This window comes from Bombina bombina, chromosome 1 (assembly GCF_027579735.1).
Source record: "Bombina bombina isolate aBomBom1 chromosome 1, aBomBom1.pri, whole genome shotgun sequence".
Classification (NCBI taxonomy): Eukaryota; Metazoa; Chordata; class Amphibia; order Anura; family Bombinatoridae; genus Bombina; species Bombina bombina.
The window spans coordinates 1,247,613,266-1,247,637,390 of NC_069499.1; the positions used below are offsets into that span (position 1 = coordinate 1,247,613,266).

Sequence of the window (24,125 nt, forward strand, 5' to 3'; positions counted from 1 at the left end):
TATAACAATGTTATTGGCATGGCAATACTATATGTTATGGATGTTAGCAGGGCATGTTTGCTTAGGATGACATCAAAGATGATGACTATTAAATGCAAAATAATATTACATAAAATAGCACACCATTCCAATCCATTACGATTTACCATTCAAAAATTGAACTACCCTTGGTTTCCTTTGGAAATGCACTTACAATTAAATGAGATCCACTGTTTCATTTAGTAAAAGCAGTTAAAGCTGCACATACTATACTTTTGATTCATCTATATATTTTGTATTACAATTGGTAAGGGTTCATGAAGGTTTTTAATGGTGACATTATGGACTTCATATACATCTGATGAGGCAAGTGATGATAGCAGGGGTCGTGATTAGCTTAGGTGAAATGGATCTTTGGATCGTTGCATCCTCAATGGAGGATCATCTCCTAGTAAGCGGCAGAACATTGTCAACTTTGGTATTTTGAGGAGGTTGAAAAGAGTGAATGGAATAGTGTGCTAGTGTCGGGGGAGGAGATCAAACACCTTACTGGGTATGCTCAGATCCTTCAATCTAAGCAACAATTATAAACTTAGAAAAGTGTAGATAGTAAGGGCGCTAAAAGCTAAAGATCTTAGGGGGTAGTGTTTTGTGTTAATCTTGCTATAATTGCATTAATATTTGTGGTGCATTGGGTGTAAGAAATGATTTACTCTAAACACACTGGATACATTTTTGAATATTTTTAATAAAGGTTAAAATTTCCCATATAGACACTTATATAAAATAATTATTAGAGACGTCTCTCTATTATATTGGGGATCCAACCAACAATATCACAAATTTGCAACGTTATGCAATCTTAAAAATCAGTCTGATATCAGAAATGTATCAATTTTATGACAATCTATACAGTGTTAAAAATAAAAGTTAAAGAATGTAGCAGCCTTGTATCTAAAAACAATATTGAATGAACTCTGTTGTGTTCTTATATACGAGAGTCCCTCTCCATTTGGAGAGATATAGTAGCTGGAGTTCCTTTACTGCGGTGCTATAAGAAACTTATTTAGTGCGTCTAATTCCGGAGAGTAAAAAGTTTTTTTATATGTACAAGCGTCCCACATATATTTGTTATCTTCTAGTGGTAACGTACCTCTTTTTTCTTGTATCCTCAGGCCGTGCGGTTAGCTGTGTTTCTTCCGCGGCTTGTCTTTGCCTTGTGAAACCGACGTCTGACGTCACACCCGGGTTGTCCACAGGAGCCGCCCCACAGGTGTCAATCACTTATCCGGGGATATTTTTAGGTAGTTACCACTTATAGCGGTTAGTTCCAAATTGGGTATAGATGTCACCAATATTTGCGATCCTTAGGACAAGTCCCTTATCTTGTGGTATCCTGCTCTTAGTGCTTTAGGCACGCAGGTTATTTTTGTTCAGACAGGTGTTCTGTTACCAGGAACAGTTCCAACTTTAAAGGGTCAACCCGGGTTGTCAAAATGTAGTAGAAATCTGGTGCAAGGTTCTCTCACTTCTACGCGTTTCACTCCCTTAGGAGCTTTATCAAGAATGACCTGAGACCATTATGCACCTTTCATTTAAAGGGACAGTCCTTTTCTTATTGGTTGAAATTTTAACTTGATTTTTGTCATATGTGTTTTCTTCTTTATTTAAGGTGGAATTTTTCTATATACTCTCTTCAGCACTATTAGACGCACCTTCTTATAGACATTTTTCCAATTTTTACAAGGCTTTTTAATTCCATAAAGTGTCATTTGTTACATGAATCATATAACTACATAAAAATAAAAATAATAATAATAGTAATAATAAAAATAGATACATTATTACTAATAAATGAAAAAAATAAAAGTGATAAATGTCAGAGAGGAATTTTTACTTAAAGGTGTATGTTGTATTTATAGTTAGTGCTTGTGTGATACTACTTATACATTATAAAACTATTTTAATTCGTGCTAGTGTTATGCTACTTATATATTGTAAAACATCTAACTGATTGTTTTATGTGGGGGAAATTTTATTTTGCAAGAGACTTACTAATGTGTGAGGTTTTGATGTGTTTAAACTTTATTTGGGCAAAAGGTGCTGGGGTGCTGATCCGGGGGTGTTTGTGAAGGTTTAAGAAATTTAATATAAAATTTTTAAAAAAATTAAGAATTTATTAAAGATATAAAAAAATAAAACTAATTTATTAATCTAACAGAAAAGGTGATATATCTAGTTCTGACTTCAATCCTTTTGGTGATAGAGTATTATACTTAAAGATGAATTCTGCTTCTTTAAGTAGAAGTTTTTTCTGGATATCTCCTCCCCTCCAATGATTTTTTACTTTATATATCCCCCAATAGGACATATCTTTAGTTTTACCTTTATGGACATTTTTTAAGTGTTTATAGAGATATGTGTCCTCATTTCCATTTTCTTTACTGGAAATGTGCTCCCTTATTCGATCCCTTACTGCTTGTTTTGTTTCTCCAAAATAGAACATATTGCAGGTACATTTTAGAATGTATATAATACCTTTACTTGTACATCTAATTAGTTCTTTTATTTGTATGGACTCCTCTATGTTCCCTATCTGTATAGTACTTTGTTTTTTATTACATGCTTTGCACGAATAGCATGGAAAAAATCCTGCTATTTTTTGTCCATGAAAATTTTTTGTATCAGATTTTTTGATTTATTTTGTTTTTTTCATTTCACTAGGAGCAAGTAGCGATTTTAAATTAGCTGCTTTCTTAAAGACAAAACTAGGGCTATTAGATATTTTTTCTCCTAGTATGTCGTCCTCTTTGATCAAGTGCCAATGTTTCCTGATAATTTGTTTGATTGAATTGTGGTCAATGTTGTAGTCTGTGACAAATGGGACCTTTATTGTGTCTATATCTGTAGATGTTTTTTCTTTATATACCAGCATAGATTCTCTATCGGTATTCCTGGCTCTTTCTAGTGCTTTCTTAGTATTTTCAGTATTATAGCCTCTAGATGTGAATCTTTCCACTAGGGTGCCTGCCTGTTCCTCAAAATCTATTGTTCTTGAGCAGTTCTTTCTTACTCTTAAGCATTGTCCTATAGGGATATTATTTTTCCAAGTGGCTAAGTGACAGCTATCAGCATGTAAATAATTATTGCAGTCAACTTTTTTGAAATGGGTTCTTGTTTCAAATTTATTGTTTATGGACATAATCTCTAGATCTAGGAACACAATTGACTCTTTACTGTAATTATAAGTGAAATTTAAGCCATAATTATTTTTTATTCATCTCTTCTATCATTTTAATAAGGTCATTCTCTGTTTCCTTCCAGATCAATATCAGGTCATTGATATATCTCTTAAAGAGCACAAGGTTTGCACCATAGCTATCCGATCCCAGAAACTCCTCTTCCCAGAGCCCATAATAGGTTCGCGTTATTTTGAGGAGGTGTTTTCATCCACTTTAAAAGGGTTATAATATAATGTCTTCTCTAAAACAATCTTTGATTTCAGAAGTTTATTCACATTAAGGAATTGAACCTGACATTCAAACAAAAAGGCCATATATAGTTAAAATCATAGTGAAGTGGTTAACATAATGAATCAAGCTTATGAATTTCCTTTGTCACTAGGAATAGTTGCATGATGCATTCACTTTACATACTCATGTAAAAAACAGATTGCTTTGTGTCTAGCCTAGTAGCTCTAGTATCATAAAAGAGGTTAAGTGCCAAATGTGTTTAAAAGAAAGTCTTTTATTCTTTTTCTTTTAAAGCATTGCCAGTTCAGCATACAAATGAGTGAATGCAGAGAACAGTTCTTTGAGTGTCCTTGGAAAACTCTTTAATAGTCTTTTTTCTGAAAAAAATATAATTTCCTCTTAAGAAATAAAATCCCCTCTTTAAGACATTTTACATAGCCTCTGGTCCTAATTGACCTTAGTAGATAAAATAAATCAGATATGTGCTCTTTTTTTTTGCACTAGGTCAGATTTATATTCAATAGTCTATAAACGACTTAGTAAATTTAAAATTTTCACTTTAGGTTCAATTGATCAAATGCAGGACAGATAAGTTTTATTGCCAACAAATTGTCCACTGGACATCATGCATCCACGCCCCCTGTTCTTGCACAACCAATCACAACAGTATCCTATAACTGCAGAAGTCTGCAGTGGTCTTGAGGATCTCATTATCATCGGGACTTTGTAAAAATGATCTTGGCAACAAAAATATTTATTAGTATACTACATTTATTTTACCATTTACCTCTAGTCATCATATTCTCAAATCTCCATATAATAGTTATGTGTGGAGGGGGTTACTGGAGTATTAATCACACAGAATATATTTTAATAAAAAGAAGAAAGCAAAAGTATCTTACTAGTGCTGACTTATCAAATGCTGGGCGGACATGGTTCACTTCCGGGAATCTGTTCTCCCAGTGTTGCGGCAGTTATTATTAAACAAGCAAATGTTTGTGTATGAACGGCCCCTGTTCTTGTGCAACTAATCATATAAGAACAGGGCTTGTCAGTCATCCTGGTTGGATCTGATCTTAAGACTTCCTAACTAGTAATGCAGACTCGCTTGCGCTCAGAAGCTGCAATTGCAACTGATAAATGGGGCACTTTGCTTACGCAAGAGCATTATTTGTGCTCCACTAAGTAATACCATTGTATGTAAATGTACACTGTTATTATAAGTGTGGCGCAATGCAAACCCGACCTTGACAAGAGCACGCTTCAATTGGCTACAATGGGAACCTAATTTTCCTGCTGGAAGCCACAGCAAATCACTTAGTGCAGTTCAGGGTGAAAATCACGCAACGTTGGGCAGCAATAAATAAATATATATGTGTATGCTTATATACATATTTATTTATGTGTTTATATGTGTACAGTATATGCACATATTAACACATAAATATATATGTATATAACCATATACATATATATTTCTAGAGAAAACACAGTCCCCTATTGACCTCCATGTAAAGGCACACCTCACTCTAATCCCTTATAACTGCTTCTTACAAATAATCTAAAAATGTTATATATATATATATATATATATATATATATATATATATATATATATATCTTATGGAACTGTACTTTCCTCTTTATTTTGAAGGCAATTTTTTTTTGGTTAATTGCGCTTAGTGCAAAGTGAAAATGCGAGCTCACATTTACATTAACCAGCCAATTGAGCTGAGGAAGGGTAGAGTATCCACTAAACATTACGCATATAAAAGCTACTACTTTAAAAGGACCGGTAATCACCACACCCCATTGACTACATCCCTGGCCACACCACCACACCAGGTGGTCCCAGTTTCACCTTATAAAATTATGCCCGACCGAAGTTCAGGGGAAACGCGTCAAGGAGTGTAAGGTGAACTGTATATCTCCCCGTGTGCACGGCTGAACAGTGTCTGCAGGAAGCTGTCTGGATGCCGAGTGGATACTGAGGCCATCAGTTGGGATCGTTTCATCTCATCGCAATAAGCAACATCTGCCACGAGTGTATCACAAGCATCCTTACTTGAAAGTGCCTGTTTTTATCTTTGAGCTAGTAAGTGCAACATTGTGTGTTGCGTGTGGCCGTTTGTTAATAAAACTTCACTTGAATCGCACTTCCTCTGTGTGCGCTTCTATATTTTCTTTTTCACCAGTGTAATGGCTGGTTAACTAATGTGCACCTGGTACCTGTAAACGGCAACATTTTACAGACGCATGTTAAGATAGTGCCTCACTTGTAATCTAGCCCCTAATGTTTTGTTACTTCATTATTATGTTACTTCATGGTTTTATACACAAGTAAGTATCTCATTTTAGCAAATTTCTGTTTCTGCGTATTTGGTCCGTCTTTTATAAACATGAAATAAGAAATGTGATATGAATGAAATAAAATCCTAATTGTATTAGTGGCTAATTCAGAGTAGTCAATTTATTTCACAAAGGTCAAAATGTCTAATATCTCCTAGAAAATTATTACCTTGGTACAGCATAATGCCATTCCTTTCAAAATTATTTCTTGTAGTACCATACGTGTTTCATTTTTGAAAGTAGATTTCCTGATGTGCAGTATTATGGAGAACATGTGATGTAGTCCCAAATCTATGGGGGTTAAACCAGATGAAATAATGCCATTATTGTCACTGCTATGTTTAGCTGTTAGGGGGGACTCTGTTACTGCTTATCCTTTCTGTTCCCATTTCTGCATCAAAAATCATTATGAAAAGCCATGATGTTTCAGGTGAATGAAATATGAAGAAAAGGATCATAATGCATGATGGGCTCCTAAAGGGACAGCAAACACCTTAAAGGGACAGTAAACTTACAAAATAATGTTATATAATTCTGCACATAGTGCAGAATTATATAACATCATCTTAGCAGCAGCTTTCTAAATTAAAAGCGTTGAGAGCTTTTTTATTCCAAAGTTGAACTTACCTGGTCTCCGTTCCAGGGTGGGTCTTGTCTTTCAAAAGCGATTTGCGGACAAGACCAGAGCCGAAGCGAGCTAAATTCAGTTCGATGGCGTGACCCGATGTGCTGTCACTAGACAGCGTGCCTGCAAAGTGCTTTTGAAAAAAAAAACCCAGCTTAGTAGAGCCTGGAGCGGAGACCAGGTAAGTCCAATTTTGGAATAAAAAATCTCTCAAAGCTTTTTATTTAGAAAGCTGCCGTTAAGATAACGTTATATAATTCATAGCATGGTGGTGCCCATTGCTTTATGAACACTAAAATATAATACTTATTTGTTCAATATTTTAACAATTAATATAGACCTTGCTCACAATCTTTCAGTGGTTTACTCACAAAAATGTTTTTTGCTTTCTGACCGAATTAGTAACCAAGTTTCTTGATTTTTTATAACCCATCGCTAATGAGTTTTCAAAAGAAATACAATAGCCCATTCACACATCTTAAAGGATTACTTTCTGTTATATTTTTTAAGCTAAACAACTAACACATTAAAGTTAATAAACATTAATTAAAACCTACTGACCTATATTTTCTCCAAAACGAAGTTTCATAACGTTCTAAAAGTTACATCTTTTATTCGCCGATGATGTCACGTTATCCTGCCCACTATTTTCAGCACTGCATGTTCAAAATACTTAAACCAATAACTTTGTGTTTAAAGCGCCATTTTGAAACCTAGGTATTGTAAACGGATTGGTACAGAGCAAAGGATACCCACGGAGTGGGTTTGGAAAACAATTAAATTTGCAGACAAGATTTCTGATATACGGTAGATTTATGTTAATGAAATGCTATTGATAAAAAGCGTATTTGGGGTAGTTCTTTTGTAACAGGCATAGAAAATATTTACTTACAGTGGCCCTTTAAGGTTGCAGGAAACCCTATTTATATAACCCCTTTGTTCATTCTGCAAGGAAAATACTCATTTGCAAGTGTTACTTTAATAAAGCCGATACTGTTAGGCATAATCAAATATTTAAAAATGAAAAGTAAAAAAACTTGCCATTTGTAGATATTGGCGTCCTGAAGTTGATTTTCATAAAAATCACCTTAGCTATTTAATATATCATGTGTGTACCCTGTTCCCTGTATACAGCCTTTTGAATAGGGATGAATGCAGCTTTATTGAAGGTTTAATGAATCGATACCATGTATGTTGATAAACCTCTAGAATGTCTCCTGTGGCCATTTCAAAATGTTTTACATATATGTTTATAATAATAGACTGTTTGCAAATAGCCATGTTATAGTGCCAAAATGCCCTTTTGTGTACTCATTAAGTGGCTAGAGGTGTTGAATTTGAAAAGACAAAATTGGTTGCAAAAGCTACTGAGAAGTGACTTGACAAAGTATTTTGATCGTGAAGAAATTTTCAGCCCTGTAGGAGAAATAGGGCTTTTATAAAGGATCCGAAAACCCATTTGTGAGCGCGGAAATCATAAAAAATGTTCTTTTGTGAGCTGAATCAAAAAGTAGCCTTTTTCGTCCTCCCCAAAAAAACAAGAAAAAAAAACAAAACGCTGCCGATAGATTGTGATCAAGGCCATCATTTTAAAAATACATCTGCATATTATTCTCACGCTAATATTTCAATGCATCATTCTATCTAGCATATATTTAATGTTTGATTGATGACCCTGTAATGGAAATTTGAAACCTAAAGGGGCATTAAGCTACAAATGCAACTACAGTAGCATGGCTACTACTCACAATTCTATTGTTTTTCCTTCTCAGTCTGCAGCTTTCTTTAAAGCCATTCTCTTATTTTAACCCAATACAGAAGCTAGTTGGAAAAGCTCTGCATCTTTATACTGGGAGCCGCCATATTGGTGCGCACGTATTGTTGCATCATGTGACAGAAGCAGTGTGATTTCACAGATTAGTGACGTTGCTGGCTTTTTAACAGCTGTAGCTTGCACAATAGAAAGCATAAGAGCTACATCTTTTGCAGGATTTGTAAACAGTTTGTTGGTTACATAACAAATATAAAAAGCCACCCGGAATGATATAGAGAAATGCACCCACTGCAAAAATGTACAGCTCCTGCTCTGTATTCTGCACACTAAACTGAAGTGCATGATATGAATTGTCAAAAAACATCACTGATCTGTGAGTGTGCACCACTTCTGTCATAGGGTATAAGAATACTTAATTCCAAGATGGCGACTCCCAGTGTGAAGATGCAGGACATCACTAAATAGCACTTGTGAAGGGTTAAAACAAGAGAGAATAGCTTTGAAGAGAGCTGTAGGCAGAGGATTAAAGACAACAGCATAGTGAGTAATAATTCTACTATTGTAGTTGTACACATATTTTTTTTGTCCCTTTACACTCTGCCCTTCAAGCAGTGCACTTCATGCAAGCAGATCTATAAGAATGTCTGGGACTTTTTACCCATAATGAGTGAATGTTCAATTTATTTAATTATTTACTTTGAAGGGAAGCAAAGAGTTTACTTTTTCAGTTTACATTACAAACTAATCAAATAACTTCCAACTGATATAGAATACATATTATTATTATTATTATTATTAATATTATCATCATTATTATCATCATTTCTTTCTAGCGCAGATTCTGCAGTGCTATGCAGACCAACAGAACTTGTACGTTCTGAATAAAAGCCATTTAGATTTGGTATTCTTATGTGCAAATCAAATTCAGTTTTGTCTTTTTTATTCTACTTCTCATAAGTGATCAATGTTTTAAAAGAAAAAAACACACAGGCACTCACACTACACTTTAAAGACAGTGCGGATCAGGTCCGACAGACATACGGCAAGCAGAATACGGCAAGCAGAAACACGGGGCATCAAGCTCCATACTGAGCTTGATACATATGCCCCTTAATGTTTAATGGAGTGAAACAACATCTGTGCTACTATGTAGTCTTAATATATATTTTTTTTAAAACTTTATGTTGTTTAAACTGATGTTGATACAGCAACTAACAGGAAATTAATGTTTGGACACAAATAATCCCTATAGATAAATTGTTTACTGGATAAAAGTTTCAACAGATCTGCTAAAATACATGGGTATGTCTTAAAACTTATAAAGCCAAGACATAGTTCTAATCTGGATAAAAAGTAATTAAAAAAATACAATTTCAGATACAAAAATGATTAATAATGTCCTTCTTCAGGTCATATAACCCAAAATCACTGCTCTCGTTGCTCACTATTTATAGGCCAGTGTGGATCCCCCTATGCTTATACATCATATTTATCCTGGGAATTATTTCTTGATATTCTTTTGCTTGCACCTTAGTTTACTACTTAGAAGCATCTAATACTTAATTTCTCATTAAATGTTACTAGCTGTTTGTTTTCTTCTGACCTATTATTTGGGTTGACAAATTAGAGGCTACTATTTTTTTTAAGTATATATTTGGAGCTATCTGAGCCCTTGGAACATAAAATATGGAACACTATTAATTGTTCACAGAATTCATTTATAATATGTTAACATGATTTAGCCTATGTTTATAGAGGTTTTTATAGATTTCCTTTATTATAAATACACATTTTTCAAAAATAGCAAATGTAAGGTGTCTGATCTAAATATCCATATTTAATTGCTATAGGTCCATTCTATTTTAACAAGGAGATAATACATATTAAACTTGTGCAGCCAACACCATTTTGTTTCGGACTAAATTTTAATTTTGAATATTCAGGGACATTTGTTTCCTGGTCCTCTTGTCATAAACCAGGGCATACTAACAGGAGGCATAGCACGCTCGGCTCCCAGGACCTGCACTAAAGTTTCATTTAGGGGTTAAAGTGCAGTTGTGGGATGCATTTACAGTTAAAGTGTAGAGAGAAGGTCACAGTTAAGGTAGGTCAGACTGTCAGGGTTTTTTTCCCTGCTTTGTTTGCCATGTGCTGCTTGCAGCCATTTTACTTACCTCTTACTGAATCTGGTGCAGAGTGTCTGATGCTGCTCATTTCCTGCATGCCCTCTTATGGCCGGACTGGTGTATATCATCCGTGTGAGACAGGTTGCAGTCTCACTATTGTGATATCACTTATTATTTAACGGGCCTCTGTTCAGTATGGTTTGCCCTTGCGTTGTCTCAGACCTGTTTGTGAGTTCCTGTTCCTGTGTATTACCTGGCTATCTGACGTCTCTCCTGGTTCATCACTATAGAGACTGGGCACACATTTACATATATATATAAGATTGATAGATAAGCAAGCTCCCCAAAGTTTAAAGACAGTTAGTATCATTAGTCTGTTTCACAGGTCAAAGCAGCAGTTAAATGCCCAAAACAGTGGACCAGTCCCTTATTTAAGCCTTCCAAAAAGCAGGAAATGTCTAGATAAATATGCAACATATATCTATCATAAGTGCCATGCAGGGAGATATACTGGACGGTCTTGGCTGTTTGTAACTCTATGTCAAAAAGTTGTCTGCCTAAAGTGGTTTAGAAGGGAGTGATTTACACAGAGTGGTTGATCCCAAACTGTCTTCTTTACTCACAAGAAACCTTAGTTCCGCCATGGTAGTGACATCTCACTACCACCGCTCCTCTGGATATTAGCCAGACAGGTTTCAATTTTCCACTTCCCACTCACTGGACTTTAGCAAACGATATTCATTAGCAGCCAAATGACCAGAAATATATAGGTATAGATATACCTGTGTATTGTACAAAAATACAATGATATATATATATATATATATATATATATATATAAAAATATGTAATTATGAATAAATAGAACATATTCTTCTATGTGGAGAATATTGGAATGTGAACTATTCATATTTTATGTTGGATTTGCACACTTGAGCGTATTTGATCGGGTTTTCGCATAAGAAGGGTGTATACGTAAACGCACGCGTGATATTCAAAGTTTGACTTATTACGGGCGTTGGTTTAACACTTGAGCAAAATCTGTAATATAAGCACTACCCAAAGCATGCAAAAAGCATACTACTAGAGGAGTTAACGCTTGTGTGGGAGCATTAAATACCGCACCTCTGGCCCTCAATGGGACTGCAACCTGCAACTCAGCACAAATACAGGGAGTGCAGAATTATTAGGCAAATTAGTATTTTGACCACATCATCCTCTTTATGCATGTTGTCTTACTCCAAGCTGTATAGGCTCGAAAGCCTACTACCAATTAAGCATATTAGGTGATGTGCATCTCTGTAATGAGAAGGGGTGTGGTCTAATGACATCAACACCCTATATCAGGTGTGCATAATTATTAGGCAACTTCCTTTCCTTTGGCAAAATGGGTCAAAAGAAGGACTTGACAGGCTCAGAAAAGTCAAAAATAGTGAGATATCTTGCAGAGAGATGCTGCACTCTTAAAATTGCAAAGCTTCTGAAGCGTGATCATCGAACAATCAAGCGTTTCATTCAAAATAGTCAACAGGGTCGCAAGAAGCGTGTGGAAAAACCAAGGCGCAAAATAACTGCCCATGAACTGAGAAAAGTCAAGCGTGCAGCTGCCAGGATGCCACTTGCCACCAGTTTGGCCATATTTCAGAGCTGCAACATCACTGGAGTGCCCAAAAGCACAAGGTGTGCAATACTCAGAGACATGGCCAAGGTAAGAAAGGCTGAAAGACGACCACCACTGAACAAGACACACAAGCTGAAATGTCAAGACTGGGCCAAGAAATATCTCAGGACTGATTTTTCTAAGGTTTTATGGACTGATGAAATGAGAGTGAGTCTTGATGGGCCAGATGGATGGGCCCGTGGCTGGATTGGTAAAGGGCAGAGAGCTCCAGTCCGACTCAGACGCCAGCAAGGTGGAGGTGGGGTACTGGTTTGGACTGGTATCATCAAAGATGAGCTTGTGGGGCCTTTTCGGGTTGAGGATGGAGTCAAGCTCAACTCCCAGTCCTACTGCCAGTTTCTGGAAGACACCTTCTTCAAGCAGTGGTACAGGAAGAAGTCTGCATCCTTCAAGAAAAACATGATTTTCATGCAGGACAATGCTCCATCACACGCGTCCAAGTACTCCACAGCGTGGCTGGCAAGAAAGGGTATAAAAGAAGAAAATCTAATGACATGGCCTCCTTGTTCACCTGATCTGAACCCCATTGAGAACCTGTGGTCCATCATCAAATGTGAGATTTACAAGGAGGGAAAACAGTACACCTCTCTGAACAGTGTCTGGGAGGCTGTGGTTGCTGCTGCACGCAATGTTGATGGTGAACAGATCAAAACACTGACAGAATCCATGGATTGCAGGCTTTTGAGTGTCCTTGCAAAGAAAGTTGGCTATATTGGTCACTGATTTGTTTTTGTTTTGTTTTTGAATGTCAGAAATGTATATTTATGAATGTTAAGATGTTATATTGGTTTCACTGGTAAAAATAAATAATTGAAATGGGTATATATTTGTTTTTTGTTAAGTTGCCTAATAATTATGCACAGTAATAGTCACCTGCACACACAGATATCCCCCTAAAATAGCTATAACTAAAAACAAACTAAAAACTACTTCCAAAACTATTCAGCTTTGATATTAATGAGTTTTTTGGGTTCATTGAGAACATGGTTGTTGTTCAATAATAAAATTAATCCTCAAAAATACAACTTGCCTAATAATTCTGCACTCCTTGTATATATATATTTTTTTTACTATTACATCATTTTGATCACTGCAACAATAATTATCAAAATAGTCTATTTCCTGTTAGAATTTAGAAACAAATAAACCAAAACTAAAGCACAATTGGAATTTGTGAGTAATAGAAAACCAATATCAGTCAAAGGCCACATAAATAGTGCCTCACAATACTTTTTAATCTTACATATGACTCACAGCATGTTTAAAGTCAGAATATATAGGAGATGACATGTCTTTCTTCATGGCAAGTTAATTTATTATATTGTATTTTTGTTGTTGTTGGGGTTTTTGGGGGGTGGTGGATTTTTTGCTTTGCATTTTGTAGTTTTCCCATATAAATAGAGCTAATTCATATGCATGACAGAAATGTCTTCCAGTTCAATGAGTGGAGCAGAAGTGCATACGTCTTATGGTGTAAAACAAACAATATGGCCTCTAGTTATCAATGTCTGTCGGACCTGATCCGACAGTGCGGATCAGGTCCGACAGACATAGCTGAATACGGCGAGCAATACGCTCGCCATATTCAGCATTGCACCAGCAGCTCACAAGAGTTGCTGGTGCAACGCCGCCCCCTGCAGACTCGCGGCCAATCGGCCACCAGCAGGGGGGTGTCAATCAACCCGATCGTACTCGATCTGGTTGAATTGCAGTGATGTCTGTCCGCCTGCTCAGAGCAGGCGGACAGGTTATGGAGCAGCTGTCTTTGTGACCGCTGCTTCATAACTGCTGTTTCTGGTGAGCCTGCAGGCTCGCCAGAAACAGGGGGCATCAAGCTCCATTCGGAGCTTGATACATTTGCCCCTATGGCTTAGATTACAAATGAAGCTCAATTGATAATGCACAGATAATTAAAAAATCACTATCAGGTATTACATGGTTAACCAAAACATTTTAACATCCCTGATACTTTTATGATGTACCCCATACTTTTAGTCGAAAGTGATAGTAGCACACTAATTGCACATGTTGTCGGTAAGTGCTCATGTGCAATCCAAAATAATGCTTTTTTTCTTTTAATGTTTTTGAAAAAGCAGGGAATTTGCTCTTGAAAAGGCTTTTGACTGCCTGACTAAATTGGTCATCAAATGTATCTGATGATCACAAAGCAAAATTGATTAGTTTATTAAAAGCCTGCAACTGCTAATGCCCTTTCAACAGAAAAAGCTCCAGAACAGGCCTTTTATGTGTGTAAAAGCCCATTCACAATTAGCTTACAGTAATGATCTATTCAAGTAACCCCTTTGTTCACTATTCAAAGAAAATATTTATTTACATGTGTGACATTAAATTATTCTAATCCTTATCCATCATCAAAAGTGATTAACCATATGAATGTCATATGTTTCTTGGCATGATGAGTATATTTCAATAGTCATATCAGGACTCAAACATTTACAAACAGCATGTTTTTATCCTTTTTTTTTGTAGTGGTGTGGATGGAAACAAATAGGTTCCTATGAATTTCATGATTGTGCAATCTCATTGCGAATCCCAGTTTTGAAGACACCAGTAATGTTTGTGACAAAAAACAACAAAAACATTGGAAGTATGAATTTAATATTAAAATAAAAAACACACCATTTGTAGATGTTGGGGTCCTGATGTAACTTTTCCTGCTTAGCTGTACAGGATATCACATACTCAACATGTTTAGATATGTATATGAACCTATATATTTGAACTTTGGGTAACTTGCTTATCTATCAATGTTGCTTTTGCAACATTGGACACCCTGCCTGTGGTGAGTGCCGCCCTCCTCATCTCATTAACTTTCTCTGCTCTGGGATATTCCCTATCATTCCATCTCAACGCCGGGATAACAAGACTACTGGCCGAGTTTGGTCTGATAGAGGAGTATCCCATGAGCATTACATTATACATGGGCCATGCAGCCAGATGAGGTGGCACGAGCTGTTTATCTTCAGGGACAGATGTTGGGAACCCATACCACACAGTTGCAAAATATGGATTCCAAGCTAGAGGCTATTACCACTCAACTCTCCTTACTAGTTGCAGCAAGGGATGCTGCTCCTGTTGCTACACCACCAGCCCCTGCTCCCAGTACCGTGGCTTCTTCCTCCACTTCAGGAAGTATACCCCGGATACCCTTGCCTGACAAGTATGCCGGTACTACTGATTGCAGGGGCTTTCTTAACCAATGCAGGTTGCACTTCCACAATGATCCTCACACCTTCCAGTCTCATCAGTCAAGGGTCACCTTTGTCATTTCCCTGCTAAAGGACAAAGCTCTAGCCTGGGTCTCTCCCCTTCTAGAACAAAATGCTACACTCCTACATGATGCTGATGAGTTCATTTCTGCTTTGTCTTCTGTGTTTGGGACTTCTGGCCGTACCTCTGCTGCTGAATATTCGCTCCTGGATCTCCATCAAGGCAGTAAAACTGTGGCACAATTTGCCATTGAGTTCCGCACCTTGGCACTGGAAACCACTTGGGATGGCAGTACTCTCAAGGCAGCCTTTCGGAGGGGTCTCCATGAACGCATCAAAGATGAACTCACTTATCGTGATATTCCTTCTTCATTGGATGATTTTATAGCACTTTGTATCAATCTGGACTCTCCCTTTCAGAAAAGGCAAGCTGAGAGAGATAAAACTAGGAGGGTCCTTCCCTCCTGACCTCCTGTTCACCCTGTTTTGGCAGCAACCACTACCCCTTCAGCTACTCCAGTTAGCTTTGTAGAGGAACCCATGGATCTCTCCTCCTTCAAACCTTCAGAGTCTGAAAGACAGAGAAGAAGGAGACTGAGACTATGTTTTTATTGTGAATCTAACACCCACCAATTGAAGGACTGTGACATTCGGCCGGGAAAAGCCAATGCTTAGGGGATAACACTGTGGTACCTCTACGCATGGTCTCAATAAAACCCCTCACTCCTCTCCAATCCTGGAACCTGTTACCCTTACCTTCCTTCAGAATACTGTCCACACTCAAGAATTCATTGATTCAGGGGCAGCTGGAAACTTCCTGGAACACTGTTTTATGATTCAAGCTAATAACCACTCTGGATGGCACCCCCCTTGGTTCAGGCGTGATCCGTTTTGAGTCAGCACCCCTGATCCTGACTGTGGGAGTCCTCCACTCTGAACAGCTGCAGTTTGAGGTCATTCATTCCAAGGCACAGCCTGTCATCCTTGGTCTTCCTTGGCTTCGCTTACACAATCCACAGTTCGACTGGGCTGAGGGACAACTGGCCTCCTGGGGTACCTCCTGTTTCCACTCCTGCCTTGCTAAATTCATTCCTCTGCCCCGTATTCCCATAGCCAGTATACAGACTCCTTCAATTCTTCCTTCAGTATACACGGACTTTGCGGATGTGTTCGAGAAAAAAAGCCACCCCACCGTCCTTATGACTGCAAGATCAACCTCTTTCCCGGAGCCCCACTTCCTAAAGGGAGGACTTATCCTCTCTCCAAGGCTGAAACCAAATCCATGGAAGAGTACATCCAGGAGAACCTAGCTAAAGGGTTCATTTGCCCTTCCTCCTCTCCTGCTAGGGGTGGCTTCTTTTTTGTCAGTAAGAAGGATAGTGGACGCAGACCCTGCATTGACTACAGGGCCTTGAACAACATAACCATCAAGAGTCGCTATCCTATACCATTGATCACCGAACTGTATGACTCACTCCAGGATGCTTGTTTTTTCACCAAATTGGACTTATGTGGGGCATACAATCTGATTCGCATCTTTCCAGGCCACAAATGGAAGAATTTTATCTGGATGATATCCTTGTTTTCTCTTCCACTTTAGAGTAGCATCATAGGCATGTGAGACAAGTGCTTCTTCGCCTCAGAGAGAACTCCTTGGTAGCCAAGCTAGAAAAGTGTGAATTTGATCATGAGCAAATCCAATTCCTTGGTTATGTCATCTCGAAAAGGGTTTTGCCATGGATCCTGCTAAAGTCACCACAGTACTGGAATGGCCACAACCTACCTCTTTAAAGGAATTGCAGAGGCTCTTGGGAATCTCCAATTATTACCGCAAGTTCATAAAGAACTTTTCTCAAACAGTAGCTCCTCTCACTGAATTGACAAAACAAAATAAAAACTGTAAATATTGGCCTCCTGAGGCCATAAAGGCCTTCTCTTGTCTGAAAAATGCTTTTTTGTTCAGCTCATGTGCTTCGCCATCCTGATCCTGACCTACAGTTGAGGTTGATGCCTCCGAGATAGGGGTTGGAGCAGTTCTTACCCAGAGGGACCCCTTGACTTCCAAGTCACACCCTGTAGCCTTTTTTTCTAAATGCTTTACTCCTACCAGAGGAACTACGATGTGGGTAATCTTGAACTCTTAGCCATTAAGATGGCCTTTACTGAATGGCGTCACTGGTTAGAGGGCACTGCCAATCCTATTCAGATTCTCACCGACCACAAGAATCTGACTTACCTAGAGACTGCTCATCAACTCAATCCTCGACAGGTCAGATGGGCCTTATTCTTTTCCCGTTTTAACTTTGTGGTCTTTTATCTTCCTGGGACCAAGAACAAGAAGGCGGACGCCCTTTCCCATCAGTTCCCTCACTCAAATGATTCCTCAGAAGCTCATATCGAACACATCATACCCCCCTCCTGTGTGGTTGCTCAATACAATAACACCCTTCTACAAAGATTGCAACATGCTCAGTCTAGTAAACCTCCTGGTGCCCCCATGGCCTCCGATATACTCTTTGTACCTCTGAACCTATGCGTTCCTGTGCTAGCCTGGGCTCATGATAGCAAACTCTCAGGACATCCTGGTTCGACTAAGACTTTCAAGAGTCTTTCCCAACATGTATGGTGGCCTACTATGAAATCTGATGCTCAGGATTATGTGAAAGTCTGCACAACTTGTGCGGCCAACAAGACTCTCCAATCCTTGCCTCCTGGCTTGCTCCAACCATTGTCCATTCCCAAAAGACCCTGGACCCACATTACAATGGACTTTATTGTGGACCTTCCTTCTTCCAACCACCATATAGTTATCTGGGTTGTGGTGGACCACTTTTCCAGACTGGCTCACTTCGTACCCTTAACCAAACTACCCTCTGCTCAGGAATTGTCGTACCTTTTTTTCTTGCATGTGGTGCGACTTCATGGCATTCCTGTGAATATTGTTTCCGACAGAGGTCCACAGTTCATCTCTGCCTTCTGGAAAGCCTTTTGTAAGTTGATTGGAACCACTGTTTCCTTGTCGTCTGGCTACCATCCTCAGACCAATGGACTAATTGAGAGAACAAACCAGGATCTTGAAGCCTACCTTAGAGCCTTTGTCAACGCTCGCCATACCAACTGGTCTGAATTGCTACCACTAGCTGAGCTGGCAAGAAACACTCATTGGAACTCTTCTCTTCAATGTTCTCCATTTCAAGCCACAGCAGGGTATCAACCTTGTGTCTTCCCTCTTTCGGCTCGGTCCACTGGTGTCCCTGCCTCAGACCAACACGTCACTGAACTCACCACACAATGGCAACGTATTCGCTCTCAGCTGTGTTCAGCTGTCTCTAGATATAAGAAGTTTGCTGATCGTCATAGGGCTTCTGTACGTGCCATCCCAGTGGGTGAACGTGTTTGGATCTCCACTCGACATATTCGTCTACGTCAACCCTGTCACATATTGGGGCCTAGGTTTATTGGCCCTTACAAGGTCCTGAAAAGACTGTCTTCTGTTGCCTACAAATTGGCCTTGCCAAAAACCCTACGCATACATCCAGTCTTCCATATCTCACTACTTAAACCGTACATCAAGAACAGATATACCCAGCTCCGAGCTCCTCATCCTCCTCCGCTCTTGGTTCGTGGTGACCCTGAATATGAAGTAGCTAAGATTCTGGACTCCAGATAAAGGCGCACACAACTGCAGTATCTGATATAGTTGTAATCTAGGTGTAAGTGAGTAATAAACAATTTGTGTAAATAAATGCATGCTGCTTCCTGCCTACATTAATGAGTCAAATCTCTCTTTTCGGTCAATTTTTATTTATGAATTAATGCTGGTTTAAAGGTTACCCCTAACTTTCTCTTTTTCTTTTTGAGATATATATATATATATATATATATATATATATATATTTATATATATATTCAAATAAAACATAAATACATATGTAAACACATATAAACATATCTATATACATACATATATACCTTTAGACATCACAATCACAATGTTAAAGCCTTTTGCCTGCCTTTTTTTTTCTAACACCTGAGACCTCAAATATTTGAGCCCTTATAAAACTTTTTTGTGCAATTTTTTTTTAAAATATTTTTATTACATAGTGTTATTATGAGTGTAACTGTACTTTGTAATGTATTTTTTATGTGTTTTGTGACACTTTTTTGTTTTACAAAACAGTTAAAGGGACACTGTACCCAAATTTTTTCTTTTGTGATTCAGATAGAGCATGACATTTTAAGCAACTTTCTAATTTACTCCTGTTATCAAATTTTCTTCATTCTCTTGGTATCTTTATTTGAAATGCAAGAAAGTAAGTTTAGATGCCGGCCCATTTTTGGTGATCAACCTGGGTTGTTCTTGCTGATTGGTGGATAAACTCATCCACCAATAAAAAAGTGCTGTCCAGAGTTCTGAATAAAAAAAAAAAGCTTAGATGTCGTCTTTTTAAAAATAAAGATAGCAAGAGAACGAAGAAAAATTGATAATAGGAATAAATTAGAAAGTGGCTTAAAATTGCATGCTCTATCTGAATCATAAAAGAAAGAAAATTGGGTTCAGTGTCCCTTTAAACAGGGCACTGAGGCTACGATAATAAATTCAAGTGTAATCTGTGCTTGTGCTCACGCGTTCGCATTTACTTTCAACTTGTAATATGAGCACTAAAGCCGTGAAGGTGCAAACACCAGTGATAAATTCCTTTTCGCTTGCATGTAACTGTTAGCGTGCCACTCGTAATCTGACCCTTAGTCATTTCATCATTATTGCTTCCACCAACACCTATGACAAAGCCTGCATGCAGATGCTATAAATAATTATATGGTACAATATATTTTTAATGTTTTGCCTGAACAAACATATATATAAAAAAAAAAAGTTCATGAATGTACATTTTAAATAAATATATATACAATTTGACGAGGAGTATTTCAGTAGTGATAAAAGTCTTTTAAAAAGATCTTTGTCAGCTGTGTCTGCAAGCGTATTGATTTCCAGTACCTTAAATTTGTTCATTTTGCTTTGTTCTGTGGCATATTGACTGATTAAATCCACGGTTTAATGATTGCATGCATTGAGAGAAAAATCTCTTTCGTAGCTGAAAAGGGTTTATTGCCTCATTGCTCTTGAGAGAAGGATACTATCTTTTAAGCTTAAAATATTTATGAAGCATTAAGATAAAAGTAGCACAGAAAAAAAATATATAACTTGGTGTTTTAAAGTGATGACAATTTTCTGGCCATTAAATACCAGATAAATAGCACCCTAGATATTCCAAAGTTCACCTCAAATGTTGTCAAGTTATAGATTACCATTTTTCTTTACAATATTCCCACTCTTTACTGGCTGGTGTACACAACTAATTTTGTATAATTTATTATAGTGTTCTAGGCTCATTTTATATCAATGGTAAATTTCAGATTTTAAAGGGACAGTCTAGGCCAAAATAAACTTTCATGATTCAGATAGAGCATGTAATTTTAAACAATTTTCCAATTTACTTTTACAACTAATTTTGCTTTGTTCTCTTGGTATTCTTAGTTGAAAGCTTAACCTAGTAGGTTCAAATGCTAATTTCTTAGACCTTGAAGGCCACCTCTTTTCAGAATGCATTTTAACAGTTTTTCACCACTAGATGGTGTTAGTTCACGTATTTCATATAGATAACACTGTGCTCGTGCACGTGTAACTACCTGGGAGCAGGCACTGATTGGCTAAACTGCAAGTCTGTCAAAAGAACTGAAATAAAGTGGCAGTGTGCAGAGACTTAGATACAAGATAATAACAGAGGTCAAAAGTATATTATTATAACTGTGTTGGATATGCAAAACTGGGGAATGTGTAATAAAGGGATTATCTATTTTTTAAAACAATACACCCTTTAAGAATACTATCCCTTTAAGAATGTTGCACTGAAAAACATATTAGTGTACAAGCAAAACTGCATTATTTTTTTTTTTAAAAAGTGTATATATATATATTTTATATAATAAGATTTATAGTCCTGCTTGGTATCTTTTGTTCCTCTGCCCCCCCCCCCCTCCATTTTGAATGGGCTGTAACATAGATTGCAGTTTCACCCACTCTCTTCATAGGCTTTCCAAGGGCTTTCTAAGGGCTAGACTTTAAGAGTGTCATATGACACACACACTGATTGGATGTTCATTGGATTTGGCATTAAAAAAAAGATTTCTTATCAGTGGACCAGCATAACATTGTAATGGAAACATTAATATATACACATATTCAACCCTTTTCACGGATAAAAAAAAAGAAGGTAAACATATACTTATTTAATGGCAAAGATTTACATATGTGACATTTGGTTAGATAAAGTTTACCATCACCTTAACAAGATTTCATGCTGTTTTATTTCTGCTCTATAAATGACTTGGTTCAATTTTACCCATTTCCTTTATTTTGTGACATTTTTCAAATCAAGTTAAACTTTAGTTCATGGGTGCCGGAGGACCGTCTGTGTCATACATTATAAATAGATTATGAGTAAATACAGAAATAATATAACCTAGATGTATATTTTCGTATGATGAAATCACCTTTAAAATGATGAAGCATACATGATCCTGTCACCGATATATGTAAACTGCTTGTTAACAAAATGAAAAATAAAAATGGATATATTTTTGTTAAAAAAACAAAAAGTTTCTTTAAGTCTTTATCAACAGCAAACATTTAGACTTTTTTTGTGAATTCATAGAATCATTCATTTAAACAGCATTTATGGATGTTATTATGCTAGAGTGCAGCAAACATCTATATGATTATAAAAATTATTTAGCGGAAAAAAAACTACACATTTATGGAAAGATGAAAATATAAAGAATACAAAAGAAATCTTTCCTGACAATACTATGGGCACCATATATTGTTTGATAGGCAGACAAGATTTCCATCTGAAGGGAAACTTTTCCACTATTTTTGCTGCAGCGGGGAGCATATGCTGCTTGCCTGAAAGAGAATTTGTGTGCAGTGCCACGCCCTGCACATGAGGTGTGTCCTATACCTCACCAAAACCTTATTTGCTTTGCCTACCTCTTATTAAAATGTGTTACATTCTATCCCAAATTACCCTTTGTCCCTCAATCATCACCCTCAACTTTATTGTTCTTTGTCCCGGTTATCCTACTATGTATTTACCCTTTACTTTTTATGACTGTGAAGGATAATCATCCCTTGTATAACTAATTTATCCTTATAAATACACATAAGCCCCAGTTTTCATCATCTCAAACTAGCTCGTTTTTATCTGTCCCTAACTGCCCACAGCAAAGAAAATAAGACAATACTAATGTGCCTTGTTAAAACAATCCAGATTTTGCAAAGTGACAGTTTTAAATATGTCTATTTTCTATACAGATCTATGCATATTTTAAAAAAAAAAGGATGTCTTTAATTTAGATCATGTTTGCTTTAGTGCTCATTACAGTTTATCTAATGCAATTTTGAGAATTAAGGTTTTATCATTAACAATAACTCAAGCTGATCTGCAAATTGACAACAGCATTGACCTCTGATATGATAAGATAAAAATTATATTGCAAGTCTAAGTCTGAAGGGAAGGCTTTATGTCGGGATGGGAAATCATTTTTTGGTGCATTAATTAAGAATCAGCTAGATTACGAGTTTTATAGCGCTATAGGGAAATTAACGACCTCCACAAAAGCGGCGGCATTTCACCTCCCTATAGCGCTGCTATTACAGGTTTTAAAAATCCCGGCTTGTGCGGGCGATATGGTGGCGTTGAGCTCCATACCTCACCCAAATACAAGCGCTGCTTTGACGTGCTTGTGCACAATTTCCCCATAGACATCAATGGGGAGAGCCGGAAAAAAAAAAGCCTAACACCTGCGATCGCGGAATGAAACGCTCCATAACGCAGCCCCATTATGTCTATATGGAAAGAAAAATTTATGTTTAAACCTAACACCCTTACATAAACAGCACATCTAAACACCCCTAATCTACCGCCCCCGACATCACTGCCACCTACATAATGTTATTTACCCCTAATCTGCCACCCCCGACATCGCCGCCACCTACATAATGTTATTTACCCCTAATCTGCCTCCCCCGACATCGCCGCAACCTACATAACACTATTAACCCCTAATCTGCCGCCCCAACATCGCCGCCACCTACATAATGTTATTAACCCCTAATCTGCCACCCATAACATCGCCGCCACCTACATTACAGTTATTAACCCCTTATCTTGTTGCCCCCAACATCGCCTCCACCTACATAAATTTATTAACTCCTAATCTGCTGGCCCTAACATCGCCACAACCTACCTACACTTATTAGCCCCTAAGCTGCCGCCCCCAATGTCGCCGCCACTATACTAAAGTTATTAACCCCTAAACCTCTGGCCTCCCACATCACTAACACTACATAAATATATTAACCCCTAAACCTAACCACCCTAACGTAACCCTAACACCCTCTAACTTAAATACAATTAAAATAAAACTAAATAAAACTTACAATTATTACCTAAATAATTCCTATTTAAAACTAAATACATACTTACCTGTGAAATAAAATATAAGATAGCTACAATACAACTAATAGTTATATTTTAGCTATCTTAGGTTTTATTTTTATTTCACAGGTAAGTTTGTATTTATTTTAACTAGGTAGACTAGTCATTAAATAGTTATTACCTATTTACTAGCTACCTAGTTAAAATAAATACAAACTTACCTGTAAAATAAAACCTAACCTGCCTTATATTAAAACATTACAATAAAATAAATTACATTAAATTAATAAAATACAATTATCTAAATCACAAAAAAAATAAACACTAAATTACACAAAATAAAAAACGAAATTAACAAATTACTCCTAATCTAATAGCCCTATCAAA

At 37.2% G+C, this 24,125-nt stretch overlaps 1 protein-coding gene and 1 long non-coding RNA gene across 2 annotated transcripts in view; both read left to right on the forward strand.

The window, feature by feature from the left end:
* Positions 1-24,125, forward strand: part of CDH13 (cadherin 13) — a 1,791,933-nt gene that overhangs the window by 796,674 nt on the left and 971,134 nt on the right. The window lies entirely within an intron of this gene.
* LOC128648116 (uncharacterized) lies at positions 1,183-3,880 on the forward strand. The gene is made up of 2 exons (XR_008400514.1): positions 1,183-1,283; positions 3,304-3,880. It is a non-coding gene; the product is annotated as an uncharacterized LOC128648116 (long non-coding RNA).